Source organism: Aethalodelphis obliquidens, unplaced genomic scaffold (genome assembly GCF_003676395.1).
Source record: "Aethalodelphis obliquidens isolate GAN/ISIS:26980383/991018 unplaced genomic scaffold, ASM367639v1 scaffold38, whole genome shotgun sequence".
Lineage (NCBI taxonomy): Eukaryota > Metazoa > Chordata > Mammalia > Artiodactyla > Delphinidae > Aethalodelphis > Aethalodelphis obliquidens.
The window spans coordinates 3,165,363-3,178,736 of NW_020837982.1; positions in this window are offsets into that span (position 1 = coordinate 3,165,363).

Genomic DNA, 13,374 nt, shown 5'->3' on the forward strand with positions numbered 1-13,374 from the left:
TTAGGTCTTCTGCCCATTTTTGGATTGGGTTGTTTGTTTTTTTCATATTGAGCTGCATGAGCTGCTTGTATATTTTGGAGATTAACCCTTTGTCAGTTGCTTCATTTGCAAATATCTTCTCCCATTCTGAGGGTTGTCTTTTGGTCTTGTTTATGGTTTCCTTTGCTGTACAAAAGCTTTTAAGTTTCATTAGGTCCCATTTCTTTATTTTTGTTTTTATTTCCATTTCTCTAGGAGGTGGGTCAGAAAAGATCTCGCTGTGATTTATGTCATAGAGTGTTCTGCCTATGTTTTCCTCTAAGAGTTTTATAGTGTCTGGCCTTACATTTAGGACTTTAATCCATTTTGAGTGTATTTTTGTATATGGGAGTGTTTTATTTCATTCTTCTACATGTAGCTGTCCAGTTTTCCCAGCACCATGTATTGAAGAGGCTGTCTTTTCTCCATTGTATATTCTTGCCTCTTTTATCAAAGATAAGGTGACCATGTGCATGGGTTTATCTCTGGGCTTTCTATCCTGTTCCATTGATCTATATTTCTATTTTTGTGCCAGTACCATACTGTCTTGATTACTGTAGCTTTGTAGTATAGTCTGAAGTCAAGGAGCCTGATTCCTCCAGCTCTGTTTTTCTTTCTCAAGATTGCTTTGGCTATTCGGGGTCTTTTGTGTCTCCATACAAATTGTGAAATTTTTTGTTCTAGTTCTGTGAAAAATGCCACTGGTAGTTTGATAGGGATTGCATTGAATCTATAGATTTCTTTGGGTAGTATAGTCGTTTTGACAATGTTGATTCTTTCAATCCAAGAACATGGTATATCTCTCCATCTGTTTGCATCGTCTTTAATTTCTTTCATCAGTGTCTTACAGTTTTCTGCATAGAAAGGGTCTTTTGTCCTTTAGGTAGGTTTATTCCTAGGTATTTTATTCTTTTTGTTGCAATGGTAAATGCAAGTGTTTCCTTAATTTCTCTTTCAGATTTTTCATCATTAGTATAGGAATGCAAGAGATTTCTGTGCATTCATTTTGTATTCTGCTACTTTACAAAATTCATTGATTAGCTCTAGTAGTTTTCTGGTAGCATCTTTAGGATTCCCTAGGTATAGTATCATGTCATCTGCAAACAGTGACAGTTTTGCTTCTTCTTTTCTGATTTGGATTCCTTTTATCTCTTTTTCTTCTCTGATTGCTGTGGCTAAAACTTCCAAAACTATGTTGAATAATAGCAGTGAGAGTGGGCAACCTTGTCTTGTTCCTGATCTTAAAGGAAATGGTTTCAGTTTTTCACCATTGAGAACAATGTTGGCTGTGGGTCTGTAATATATGGCCTTTATTATGTTGAGGTAGGTTCCCTCTATGCCTACTTTCTGGAGAGTTTTTATCATAAATCGGTGTTGAATTTTGTCAAAAGATTTTTCTGCATCTATTGAGATTTTCATATGGCTTTTATCCTTCAATTTGTTAATATGGTGTATCACATTGTTAATTTGCATATATTGAAGAATCCTTGCATTCTTGGAATAAACCCCACTTGATCATGGTGTATGATCCTTTTAATGTGCTGTTGGATTCTGTTTGCTAGTATTTTGTTGAGGATTTTTGCATCTATGTTTATCAGTGATATAGGCCTGTAGTTTTCTTTTCTTGTAACATCTTTGTCTGGTTTTGGTATCAGGGTGATGGTGGCCTCGTAGAATGAGTTTGGGAGTGTTCCTCCCTCTGCTATATTTTGGAAGAGTTTGAGAAGGATAGGTGTTAGCTCTTCTCTAAATGTTTAATAGAATTCACCTGTAAAGCCATCTGGTCCTGGGCTTTTGTTTGTTGGAAGATTTTTAATCACAGTTTCAATTTCAGTGCTTGTGATTGGTCTGTTTATATTTTCTATTTCTTCCTGTTCAGTCTCAGAAGGTTGTGCTTCTCTAAGAATCAGTCCATTTTTTCCAAGTTATCCATTGTATTGGCATATAGTTGCTTGTAGTAATCTCTCATGATCCTTTGTATTTCTGCAGTGTCAGTTGTTACTTCTCCTTTTTCATTTCTAATTCTGTTGATTTGAGTCTTCTCCCATTTTTTCTTGATGAGTCTGGATAATGGTTTATCAATTTTGTTTATCTTCTCAAAGAACCAGCTTTTAGTTTTATTGATCTTTGCTATGGTTTCCTTCATTTATTTTTCATTTATTTCTGATCTGATCTTTATGATTTCTTTCCTTCTGCTAACTTTGGAGGGGTTTTGTTCTTCTTTCTCTAATTGTTTTAGGTGTAAGGTTAGTTTGTTTATTTGAGATGTTTCTTGTTTCTTGAGGTAGGACTGTACTGCTATAAACTTCCCTCTTAGAACTGCTTTTGCTGCATCACATAGGTTTTGGGTCATTGTGTTTTCATTGTCATTTGTTTCTAGGTATTTTTTGATTTCCTCTTTGATTTCTTCAGTGGTCTCTTGGTTATTTAGTAGCGTATTGTTTAGCCTCCATGTGTTTGTATTTTTTACAGTTTTTTTCCTGTAATTGATATCTAGTCTCATAGCATTGTGGTCGGAAAAGATACTGGATATGATTTCAATTTTCCTAAATTTACCAAGGCTTGATTTGTGACCCAAGTTATGGTCTATCCTGGAGAATGTTCCATGAGCACTTGAGAATAAAGTGTATTCTGTTGTTTTTGGATGGAATGTCCTATAAATGTCAATTAAGTCCATCTTGTTTAATGTGTCATTTAAAGTTTGTGTTTCCTTATTTATTTTCATTTTGGATGATCTGTCCATTGGTGAAAGTGGGGTGTTAAAGTCCTCCACTATTATTGTGTTACTGTCGATTTCCCCTTTTATGGCTGTTAGCATTTGCTTTATGTATCGAGGTACTCCTATGTTGGGTGCATAAATATTTACAATTGTTATATCTTCTTCTTGGTTTGATCCCTTGATCATTATGTAGTGTCCTTCTTTGTCTCTTGTAATAGTCTTTATTTTAAAGTCTATTTTGTCTGATATGAGAATTGCTACTCCAGGTTTCTTTTGATTTCCATTTGCATAGACTATCTTTTTCTATCCCCTCACTTTCAGTCTGTATGTGTCCCTAGATCTGAAGTGGGTCTCTTGCAGACAGCATATATATGGGTCTTGTTTCTGTATCCATTCAGCCAGTCTATGTCTTTTGGTTGGAGCATTTAATCCATTTACATTTAAGGTAATTATTGATATGTATGTTCCTATTACCATTTTCTTAATTGTTTTGGGTTTGTTATTGTAGGTCTTTTCCTTCTCTTGTGTTTCCTGCCTAGAGAAGTTCCTTTAGCATTTGTTGTAAAGCTGGTTTGGTGGTGCTGAATTTTCTTAGCTTTTGCTTCTCTGTAAAGGTTTTAATTTCTCCATCGAACCTGAATGAGTTCCTTGCTAGGTACAGTAATCTTGGTTGTAGGTTTTTCCCTTTCATCACTTTAAATATGTCCTGCCATTCCCTTCTGGCTTGCAGAATTTCTGCTGAAAGATCAGCTGTTAAGGACTTCCTTGGTGGCGCAGTGGTTAGGAATCTGCCTGCCATTGCAGGGGACATGGGTTTGAGCCCTGGTCTGGGAAGATCCCACGTGCTGCGGAGCAACTAAGCCTGTGTGCCACAACTACTGAGCCTGTACTCTAGAGCCTGAGAGCCACAACCACTGAGCCTATGTGCCACAACTACTGAAACCTGCATGCCTGGAGCCTGTGCTCCACAACAAGAGAAGCCACTGCAATGAGAAGCCCGCACACCACAACAGAGAGTAGCTCCCGCTTGTCGCAGCTAGAGAAAGCCCACGCACAGCAACAAAAACCCAATGCAGCCAAAAATAAATAAATAAGTTAATTAATTTAAAAAAAATCCTTAAGAAAAAAAAAGATCAGCTGTTAATCTTATGGGGATTCCCTTGTATGTTATTTGTTGCTTTTCCCTTGGTGCTTTTAATATTTTTTCTTCGTATTTAATTTTTGATAGTTTGATTAATATGTGTCTTGGCGTGTTTCTCCTTGGATTTATCCTGTATGGGACTCTCTGCGCTTCCTGGACTTGATTGACTAGTTCCTTTCCCATGTTAGGGAAGTTTTCAACTATAATCTCTTCAAATATTTTCTCAGACCCTTTCTTTTTCTCTTCTTATTCTGGGACCCCTATAATTCGAATGTTGGTGCATTTAATGTTGTCCCAGAGGTCTCTGAGACTGTCCTCAATTTTTTTCATTCTTTTTTCTTTATTCTGCTCTGCGGTAGTTACTTCCACTATTTTATCTTCCAGGTCACTTATCCGTTCTTCTGCCTCAATTATTCTGCTACTGATTTCTTCTAGGCGTTTTAAATTTCATTTATTGTGTTGTTCATCATTGTTTGTTTGCTCGTTAGTTCTTCTAGGTCCTTGTTTAACGTTTCTTGTATTTTCTCCATTCTATTTCCAAGATTTTGGATCATCTTTACTATCATTACTCTGAATTCTTTTTCAGGTAGACTGCCTATTTCCTCTTCATTTGTTTGGTCTGGTGGGTTTTTACACTGCTCCTTCATCTGCATATTTCTCTGTCTTCCCATTTTGTTTAACTTACTGTGTTTGGGGTCTCTTTTTTGCAGGCTGCAAGTTCATAGTTCCCCTTGTTTTTTGTGTCTGCCCCCAGTGGGTGAGGTTGGTTCAGTGGGTTGTGTAGGCTTCCTGGTGGAGGGGACTGGTGCCTGTGTTCTGGTGGGTGGGGCTGGATCTTGTCTTTCTTGTGGGCAGGGCTGCATCCCGTGGTGTGTTTTGGTCTGCACTGAGTGGAGACACAGAAATCTGCAGCCTGCCCCCAACTGTGGTTGCAGACACCAAATCTGCCTCAGTCCTGGGTGGCTTAAAGCATGCAAGTGGCCTGGACTTCCCTAGGCCCATGTTTCTGGATGGGGCTAGCTCTGTAACCCCTCTGGGCCTCAGTTTCCTCTTCTGTGAAATGGAAATAATAAAGCCCAGCCTGTGGGATGACTGCAGGATGAGGGGATGCACATAAATTGTCTGCACAGGGCACAGCACATAATGGGTGTTGCCTTTTTCCAGTCTGTTTTCTCAGAGGTCTGCCCAATACGTGCATAAATATCACTTCACTAATTAACTACTGGAAAAGAGCTTGAGAAGAGGGGGACAGTGGAAAGGGTGGGGGAAAGGGAGAAAGGCAAGCGGTTTACAGATGGCAGGAAGCTACAGCGAGGGCAGCCGCCAGTCACGGAGTAGGTGGGTGGCGCAGACAATCCTGGGAGGATTATCACAGGCTTCCAAAGAGCATTTCCCCACAGTCATTTGTATCCTCAAGCACTCTGACTCTTCAGATCCCTGAGCTTTCTATTTCGGCCCTTGAAAGGCAGTGGCGCGGGGTGGGGCGGGGTGGGGGTGGGAGGGGCGCTTGAGGCGGGGAGCATCTGAGCAGTGCTGATTCAAACCCAACTGCAAGTCTACAGGCAAACCTCACGTAAGGGCAATCCAGATGCCGAGATCAAAGATGGCAAATGGGTTTTATCTGTTGTGCCAAAGTTAAGAGATAAGTAATGATTACTCAGAGTCATGACCCATGTTTACTGTTCTAGACCAATATAAGGTGAACTCTGTGTTGGACAGTTTCCATGTCACCTAAGTAATTTGTTGGTTGGGGCACTTTAAAAGTCAGGAGAGAAACAGGAGAGATTCAAATAAATTGATGAAGTGTCAAAGGTGGTATCAGCCACCGCTTCTGACTCATGGCTCTAGCTGCCCTCCAGAGGCTCTAGCACGCCTCAGAATGGTGTCTCTGGCTTACGGGAAACTTGGGCAGAGGCTGTCGCTACCACACAGAGACGCCATGAGCGCCTTTAGAGCCAGGCGTGTATCTGGGAGATTCTTGACTCATCTGAGTGACTCCCAGTGAAGCTGGTTCCCTGGTTCCATGTAACGTGGGATCACGCACCTCACAAGGCTGCTGGTTAAGTTGCCAGATGATCTGACGGACCCTGATCAAGAACGTAAAGGTGCATGTGGGGGAAATATATGTTCTCAGTTTTACCAGAAGAGAAAACTGAAGCATGCAATGGGTGGGAAGAGGCGGAGAAAATGCACAGAAACAGGGGCAGCTTTGTGACTGCAACCTGTTCCAGGTCCTTGTTTTGTCTGTAATTCTGTATTAATTGTTTTGTCATTAATACTTAATTCCCAGCTGGAGAGACTCCTAGAAGCATCAGGACATCTGCCCTGACCCAGCCACTTCTGAGGAACTTCCGGGGCCTGTTTCCCTGCTCTGTATCACATGCCCCTCCCAGTCGATTGGACAAGGGTGGGCCCATCACCCTGGGGCAGCCAGTGGCCTCGGAGGTGGACCCTCTGTCTCCGAGGGTTTGAACTGGAGACATAGGAGCAGCAGTTGATAGCAGGGTAGACCTCCAAAAGACCCCCAGAGAGAAAGTAGAGGGTGTGAACCAGAGGGCAGAGGAAGCCACGAGTAAGCAGGTGCCTGAGGTGGGGAGTGGAGGGCAGATTGCCGGGGGAGGAGCTGGATACCCTGGCCGGGCAGTGGGGAGAAACTCCAGGTGCTGGCCACAACTGTCTTCCGGGTCCCAAACTCTCCCCAGGCCACGTGGCCCAGCTTTCCATCTTCCTTATTGCCCAAAATATTCTCCAATAAACTCTTTATTCCCCAAAGGAGCCTGTGTGAGGGGCTTGCACTTTTGCAGCTCCCTAACAGAGCCTAACATGGGTGCTACTGCTTAATTGAGGAAGTCTCCTATTTCACAGTAAAAATGAAAACAAATTGTTCACCAGGGATTGAGAAAGGAGAGGAGCTAAACATTGATAAGGTGCAATGCTGGAAAGTACCCGGATACTGCTTCATCTGGGGCTCTGGGGTGCAGAGAGCTTTGCCGAAGTTCCTGTTGGAAAGCAATCACCCTTGCACAGCCTACGAGTGACTTTAATGAAGGCCAGTTTTATAATTGCCTGGTGCACCCATCTGTCCCCCCTGGAGAATATGGAGGCTCGGACTTTCTCACCGTGAAGTTGAAATCAAATGCTTGCCCGAAGTTACACGGCATTTACCACCTGACTTGTTGAAACAGTAAAAAATTAATGAACAGAAACCTCAATTAAACAGAGTCGGGGGACCAGATGGGGGAGCTCCCATGCCCTGTGCAGCTAGCAGAGACCAACAGGAAGAAGAAAGACTCCTCTTCTTTCCTGGTAAGAACTCAGCCAATGAAAAGCCATGGACGCTTAGTTTACACAGCCCTCCCAACTTCCTTTCCCCTCTGTAAAAGTGATCTCCTTCCCTTGCCTTGCAGAGATTTGCACATGGCTCTTGGACCCCGAATTGCAATTCTCTGCTGATCCCGAATAAACCCATCTTTGCTGGAGAAATATCTGGCAGCCTGTTGATTTCAAGTCAATAAAACCTACAGTGAGCTTCTCAGCTTCCACTCCACTTTCCACACACTAGATCTGCAGTCTGTCTGAAGATGCTTCTCCTATTGTAACTCAGTGTGATGAATCCATGTGTCAGGAGAATAAGGGAGGATTCCCAGGACAGGTAATTCCTGAACAGAGCTTTGTGTTTTAATTAACATTGACTTTTTAAATTCTTTTGATGCACAGGTATATGAGTTTTGACACTTGAGTAAGTTCCTGTAACCACCACCATATTCAGGATACAGAACAGTTCCATCGCCTCCCTCCCCCAAACTCTCTCCTGCTGCCCCTTTGTGGTCACACCCCACTCCCAACCCTAACCCCTGAGAACTGTTAAGTTCTCCGTCCCCGCAGTCTTGTCTTTTCTAAACTGTCAAATAATGGAATCGTAAAGTGTGTAACATTTTGAGACTGATTTCTTTCTTTCACCCAGCATAATGCCTTTGAGCACCATCCATGTTGTTGGGTATTGAAAGTTTGTTCTGTTTTGTTGCTGAAGAGGAGTCCACTGTATGGATGAACCACAGTTTAACTATTCACCCACTGAAAGATATTGGGTAGTTTCCAGTTTTGGACAATTATGAGGAGAGCTGCTATAAGCCTTTGTGTGTAGCTTCGTATGTGAACATAAGATTCATTTCTCTAGGTTACACACCTAGAAGTGGGACTCCTGGGTCATGTGGTAAGTGTATGAGAAACCACCAAACTGTTCTCCAGAATGGCTATACCGGGAATTCTCTGGCGGTCCAGCAGTTAGGACTCCGTGCTTCCACCGCAGGGGACATGTGTTCGACCCCTGGTCGGGGAACTAAGGTCCCACATGCCTCGACATGGCTTAAATAAATAGATAAATGTAAACAGCTTGTCACCTCTTTCTTAAAACAACAAACAAACAACAAAACAGAATGGCTGTACCATATCACATTTTCACCAACAATTATGAGAGTTCCAGTTGCTCCGCACGCTAGCCAGGATTTGGTATTGTCAGGCTTTTGTTTGTTTGGCCATTCTAACAGGTGTGAGGGAGTATCTCACTGTGGTTTTGCATTTCCCTAATGACTAATGATGCTGAGCGTCTTTTCATGTGCTTATCTGTCATTTGTAGATCTTCTTTGGGGAAGTGTCTGTTCAAGTCTTTTGCTCTTTTTAAAAATTTGTTGTTTGTTTTCTTCCTGCTGAGTTTTGTGAGTTCTTTATATCCTCTGGGTACAAATTATTTGTCAGATATGTAGTTTGCAAATATGTTCTCCCAGTCTTTTCCATTTCTTAAAAGGGCCCTTGCAAAGCAAAAGTGTTATTGATTTTGTTTTTTACGGATCATTAAGCAGGGTTTTGATGAGCATATCCAATGGACTGATAAGAGGAGAAAGGATTCTAGGCAAAGGGAATAGCGTGTGCAAAGTCATGGAGGCCTGAAAAAGTAGGCTAGGGTTGGGAATTCTAAGCAGTTCGATATGCTGGAGAGGAGCATGTAGGGTATGGGGTGGGCGGGAGGGAGTGACTGACTCATAGAAGGACCAGATCCCGAGTCTCTTGGATGCTACGCCAAGGAGTGTAGACTACTCATCTTATAGGCGAGGGAACTACCAAAGGACATGGCGGTTGCTTACTTTTATCCTGGCTAACTTTTAAAAATGAGTTATTTATAATTTCCTATAGCGGGACTTCCCTGGTGGCGCAGTGGTTAAGGATCTGCCTGCCAATGCAGGGGACACGGGTTTGAGCCTTGGTCCGGGAAGATCCCACATCCCGCGGAGCAACTAAGCCCACAAGCCACAACTACTGAGCCCGCATGCCACAACTACTGAAGCCCACACGCCTAGAGCCCGTGCTCCACAATAAGAGAAGCCACCTCAATGAGAAGTCCACGCGCCACAACGAAGAGTAGCCCCAGCTCACCGCAACTAGAGGAAGCCTGCGTGCAGCAACGAAGACCCAATAAATTAATTAATTAATTAATTTTAAAAAATTTCTTGTAGAAAAACATAGAGCAACAAAAAGACAGCTAAAACCCTATGTAATCCTATCACCCAGAAGGTGGTTACACTAATTAACATTTGGGCTGGTTCTTCTATCCATACACACATATACACATAATTTTCTTTTTTACAAAAATGAGATCATGTCATACATACTGTTTTATAACATGCTATTTGTTTTTGCTTAACAATAATATCTGTGAACACTTTTCCATATCATTATTCTTTTACTGTATCATTTCTTCAGTTAAGATTAACTTTTTTCCTTTGTTATATTTTAATGCAATATTTCATGCATTCAAATTAAAACATGTAGCATTAAAAGCATGATAATATTATGAACTACCATCTGGCTAAAGGATAAGAACATAACCAACAGCATCACCTCTGTTGGCTAAATGTATCTAGTTCTTACTACGTCCCAGATGCTGTTCTTTATATGTATTAACTCCTGTCCTCTCCAAACAATCCCCTAAGGTAGTGATATTATCTCCATGTTACAATGGGGAAAGGCACAGAGAGGTTAACCCGCTTACTCAAGGCCACACAGGTAGTGAGTGAGTGGCAGAGGTAGGACTGAAACTTTTGGCGATGGAAACAACAGACCTCGCTGACTGAGGGACATGGAGGATGAGGGAGCACAGGTGTCAGGCGTGACTCCCAGGTTTCTAGCTGCTGTGACCGAGGGGCAGAGATGGCACTTACTGAGCCAGGAAAACAGGAGGAGGAGCTGGTCTAGGGGTGGGATAAGGTCAGGAACTCAAGGTTGACATGCCTATGGAACGGGAAGGTCGAAATGAATGAATGACTGCGAAATGGAAAAAAAATGCATGAATGAATGGATGAAGGACCCACCCCAGGCAAGAACATTCACAGCAGAGCAGCAGAAAGCTCTGGCCAGTCATATCAGGGAAGCCATAAAGCTGAAGGGTCAAGTTGAAGAGGGTCACAACTGCTTATAATAGGCCAGAGCAGGGAGACACATAGACACACAGGGTTTGAGGGCAGGTTGTTTTCAACAGCGTTTAATCAAGTACCCAGGATCCGGCAACTGCTCCAACCACGAGGTACTGCCACTATCTCTACTCTGAACCTGAGAGTGGGGTCCAGGTGGAGACTGCATCCACAACTGGGTCCTGCCATCCCAACACCCTGCTGGGAACAAGGCACATTCCTCAGCAGTCAGGGTGGGAGGGAGGTGGGTGGGGGATTTAGTCGTCCTTCTCAGGAGACAAAGGGCTCTTCATGATTTAATTAAAATGCCCATCAAAGGCCTCAGAAGATAGGGGTTAGTTGGAATGAAATAAAAATTGTTGGAGTGAACACATTACAAATTTAATTTCATTCTGGGCGCTTCTATGAGGTTCCAATATTAGAGAGACAATCCGTCATTAAATTCCCATCTGTCCTGCCATATTGGGGCCATTTCTGAAGATGTCCAAGTTCTGTTTAAAGAGGCCTGGGGAGCTCTCAGCAACTGAGCACATCTATCCTTTGTTTCTCAGTGAGAGGAGAGCTATAGGGGCTGAGAGAGTATCTGGAAGACAGCAGGCACTCAATTAATGTGTGTTGAAGGGAGGAAGGGAGGAAGGGAGGGAGGGAGGAAGCCTTGGATTTAGAATTTACCTAATCTGGGGGTGAGTCAAAGCCTTGCACGGACAACTTTTCCTCCAGATAACCCCATAACTCCCTTCCTCCCCTCCTTCAATTCTTTGTTCGTATGTCGCTTTTCATTGAGGCCAACCCTGCCACCCCTATTTAAAATTACAGTCCTTCCCCAACCTTGACCTTCGTGATCCCCCTTTTCCTGCTTTATCCATCTCCCCCAGAACTTAACTTCACATCCTATATAATTTACTTATTTGTTTGTTCATTGTCTGCTTTTCCCCACTAGAATGAAGGCCACATGAGAGCAAGAATGTGCCTGTTTTGTTCACTGATGTATATACCCAGTGCCTAGCATCATGCCTGCCTCGAGAAATATTTGTTGGGTGAATGCATCGATTAACATGGCAGAGAATAAGTTATTTGTTAATTGCCACCGCTATCACCTTCCAAGGAGAGTGGAGCTCAAGAACAATCCTGGGTTGGTGGAGCCTACTGATCCAAAGGTGCCTTATCCCCAGGTGCAGCTGCACCTGCAGACTCCAGGTTCTCACGTATAAACCATGAGTCAGGGAATGAAGTACTTTTCCAGCATCAACTCAGGGATCAAAGCCCTCACCCCCATGTCCACTCCCTGGCTCCGTGCTCACCAGCCAGATCCGAATCCCATACACTCTGAAAATGGTGAGAAATAACAAGCACCCTTGTGCCCCTGGCTCAGGGTGTCAGAGTGAAGTATACAACAGAAGCTTTCTTGTCCCTTGCAGATGGCAGAGTGGCTGCTGGGGCTCACGTAGCCAGGGAGAAGGTCCTGGGGAGTGGCCCAGGAAAACTCTGGACAGTAGTCATCCATCTGGAAACTATTAGTCCTCAGTCTGATGTCTGCAGAAACTTAGCCCGGGACACTCTTTCACTTACAGAAATAAACAGTTTTGGGTCTCAAAATGTTCAGGACTTTCCCTGATTACTGCTGCTGCCAGTACTGGTTTACTTAGTCTTTCACAGTTTAGAGCCTGTTCTCCGCTGGAAGCAAAAATTTGGCCTGGGCAATATGAAGAGTAATGAAAATATTTAAAAATGCAGAGCCGGCTTCTTTTTTCCGAGGGTAATTTCTTGGAAATCCTGTTTGCCAGCAACACCTAAAAAGCTCTTGGCCTGGTGCAACATCCTTCTAAGCATTATGGAGACAGAATTTCACAAGGGGAAATGACTAACTTTTTTTCCCTGTATGTCCTGTCCATTTTAGAGTTGACGGCTCCATACTATTCCAGCACAGAGCATCTAGACTCCCCGCCCCTTCACCTCTTTCTTCTGAGGCATAGGTCAGAGACCCTCCTCTGATCTGAACACTCTACAGGTGCCCAGATCCCTTTTAAAGACCAGATCTCCAGATTAAGTGCAAGTCTCCTACTCTGGGTGGAAAGTATGTTCTTTTCACTAACTGGTACTGGAACAGTTGGGTTTCCACATGGAATATAATGAACATTGACTCCTACCTCACATCAAACACAAAAATTAATTCAAAATGAATTGCAGGTCTATAGGTGAAAAGGTAAAACAATAAAGCTTCTAGAAGAAAACACAGGATGATATCTTCATGACCTTGGGGCAGGCAAAGATTTCTGAGGCAGAACACAAAAAGCACTAACTGTAAAAGGAAAAAGTTGATAAATTGGACCTCATTAAAATTAAGAACTTCTGTTCATCAAAAGACATTATTAAGAAAGTAAAAAAGCTAGCCATAAACTAAAAGAAGATAGCTGCCATACTTATAACAAAGGAGTTGTATCCAAAATATATAACAAACTTCTATAAATCAACAAGAAAAAGACAAATAATTCAATTATTAGAAACAGCAGAAAATTTTTACTTCACAAAAAAGAATATTCACATGGCCAAAAATACCATTTTAAAAGGTGCTCAACATCATTAGTCACCACGGAAATGTAAATTAAAATCCGCAAGGAGATACCACGACATACCCACCGAAATGGCTGTAACTGAAAAAGCCTGACAATATCAAGTGTTCCTGAGGATGTAAAGAAACTCTACTGACCAAGTGCAAATTGGTACAACAATGTTGGAATACTGTTTGGTGATATCCACCAAAGCTACACGGATGCCAGTCTTATGACCTAACAATTCCACTCCTTCCACTCCACAAAATGAGTGCATATGTTCACCAAACGGCAGTGCTAATCATTGTATCCCAAAGTAACCTAAATGCCCATAACAGGAGAATGAATAACGAAATAAATTGTGATATATTCATATAATGAAAGTTCACACAGCAAGGCTGGGCAGACTGTGACCCACAGGCCAACCTGGAGCCTGGTGTGTGTGTGTGTGTGTGTGTGTGTGTGTGTGTGTGTGTGTGTGTG